We start from the raw sequence: 2,517 nt of genomic DNA on the forward strand, positions 1-2,517 counted from the left end.
CAGCTAGGATGCTCATGTTATCAGTGCACATCATTCACAGATATTAATCGTAACCAACTGCAACTTACAACTGCTCGGCACCAACTAAAGTGCAATAATACCTTCGCCAAAGCAATAAGTGCACCGCACCACACCAATAGTGGGAGGCACTGGCTGGCTGAACAACATAAGCTGCAACGAGCGCAATAGTAAATAACAACCACGCGGGGGCTGCAGCAAGGCGAACAACAAAATGCTTTTCCTTATGCTATTCCAGCAACAACAGCATGTTACTTCATGATGATGTTTTTGATGTTGTTTTTAATCGCAGCACAGCAACCGGTTGGATGGGAAAACGTGCTTCTGCTGCGCTAGAGAGAAAGAGCACGAGCGAACATTCAAAGAAGGGATGGTAAAGCTCTCGCGCGCAAAAGCAACGCCTACTTCTCTCGACTGGTGTTTTCCCGCATTTCTCGGGTGGAACGGGGTATGTTGTGTGGGAAAAAGCTTTCCAGTGCTCCTGGCGCATCGTTGTGTTGCACTTTCGGAACTGGTTGTATCTTGCTTGCTTGGTTGTGTATACTACTGGTTGCTGTTGCTGTTGCACTTTATTTTCCCGACCGACAAAGCAACGACTACTACGATGAGAGCAACCGAGGATGACTACGACGACGACGACGACGACGACGTCGACGATACAAACAGCATCTCAAAACGAAGCGCAGCATTCAAGACACAACAAAATAAGCAGCATTCAGCAATATGAGGCGCAATATTATGAAACACACGATGAATGGATGCTGTGCGCTCTTGTATACAAGCCCGATGCCACGACGATGAGAGAGCATCTCTTCCTGGCCTTCGTGCATGGGCAGCATGAAAGCATCAAGGGAAAATCCCAACTCATTTTGTGTTTATGTAGGATACTTTTCACGACGTATGTAAATAATAAATAAACACAAATACACGCCGGATCAAAACAGCAAACTGCCGTTGTATTAATATAAAACATGTTTTGTATTTCTTATCCCTCTCAGTTGATACTTTCCCTCTGTACTAGCGGCACTAGTAGCGTGCAGAAGAGTAGCATCGGGTTGCTTGACCGTCGCTAGTATCGTAGTTTTCAGTGTTATTACTGTGTTATCCTTAATCGAGGGATCATCATCCGAAACGCGCGACGACTGTCAGTTCAACTGCAAAACAAATCTAAATTCGATTGGCGCTTTTCCAAAAGCATCACCATTACCGTCTTCAAAATGGACACGGATCGACCGCCTAGCATAAAAAGCGAGGAAGCAAGCAACGACGCACCGGAAGCCGATCCAAGTAACCATGGTAAATTTACTATTCCTAAACTTATCGCCAACCCTTCATCAAAACGTCCAAACCTATCCAGGGCTTGCTAGGTTCAAAAACCTCATCGAAAAAAGTCATGTCCTGGTGCCAAAAAAGGCGATCCGATAATGAGACGATAATTCATCATGCCACATTTTCTGGCTCGCGGATGCCTCCAGCGGAAAATGTTCTGGAAGTGTTGGCTCAGAAAATTGGGTGGACGGTGGTGAACAGGTAAGTTTTTTTTTCTGCCGTCACACCGCCAAAAACCGTAAAATGTGACCCGATAATGCCGCTTCATTGATGACGGACGAATGTCGACGCCGGTGCTGAGGGAACGCACCGATTTTGGCTGGACCTTGCCTTTGCCGCATCGGAAAGTATCGGAAAATGTGCTGAGATGACCTCAACCGGAGCGCCGTGTCGTTGGTTGATAAATGGTTTGCAATGTGTCAAAGTGAGTGATTGAGGTGACACGCCATGCGACGACGACGACGAAGACGACGGGGTAAGGTAAAAGTTTACTTGAGTATAAAATTGTAATGAAGAATCCAACTGGAGAAGGTTTGGGTTGGTTTTGATGAATGGTTGTGTCTTACTTTGTGCTACAATTGCTTGCATCTGAAATAGTTACAATGAACTATATAACACTGTAAATAGTTTACAAAAGTTAAAATCCAAGTTAATTTTCTATATTTAGCAAATGTTTCCTTCACAGTCTAGCTATAATGATATTAATTGATTTTGACTTTTTAACAGATTAGTGTAATAAAACTATTGAAATATGTATATGCAAGATTTTTTTTATTTCTTGAAAGAAAATTTTGGTTCCCCGTGATACTTCGACAAATGCGTTATGCTATGAATGCTTGGCAAAATATCTTTAAGGCTATTACATTTCACTTATATTTTGGTATTCAGGAACATAATATAAGATTATGCTTAGAAAAAAAAACTATAGTTTGATTACACAAGTTAATTCACATTTTTTCCGAGGTGCAAAGAATTTAAGAGCCTTTTGACTAGTTTGGGGCTGAAACATATATATACCTATTAGATATAAATAGTTTTTTTCTATCAGCTTTTGTTTTTGGGATAACTCCAATCTAACAATCTCATGATAGTTTTGCTTCGTTTTTGTCCGATTTTTCCAGCAGATATCCCAGTAAAACGATTCAAAAATTGTCAAGTTTTGTCAATTTT

At 41.7% G+C, this 2,517-nt stretch overlaps 1 long non-coding RNA gene across 1 annotated transcript; it reads left to right on the top strand.

Annotated features, from left to right (window-relative positions):
- The first annotated feature begins 1,009 nt into the window (after positions 1–1,009).
- LOC129748820 (uncharacterized) lies at positions 1,010–2,103 on the top strand. The gene is made up of 2 exons (XR_008737836.1): positions 1,010–1,314; positions 1,376–2,103. It is a non-coding gene; the product is annotated as an uncharacterized LOC129748820 (long non-coding RNA).
- Positions 2,104–2,517: the final 414 nt, after the last annotated feature.

Source organism: Uranotaenia lowii, chromosome 2 (genome assembly GCF_029784155.1).
Source record: "Uranotaenia lowii strain MFRU-FL chromosome 2, ASM2978415v1, whole genome shotgun sequence".
Lineage (NCBI taxonomy): Eukaryota > Metazoa > Arthropoda > Insecta > Diptera > Culicidae > Uranotaenia > Uranotaenia lowii.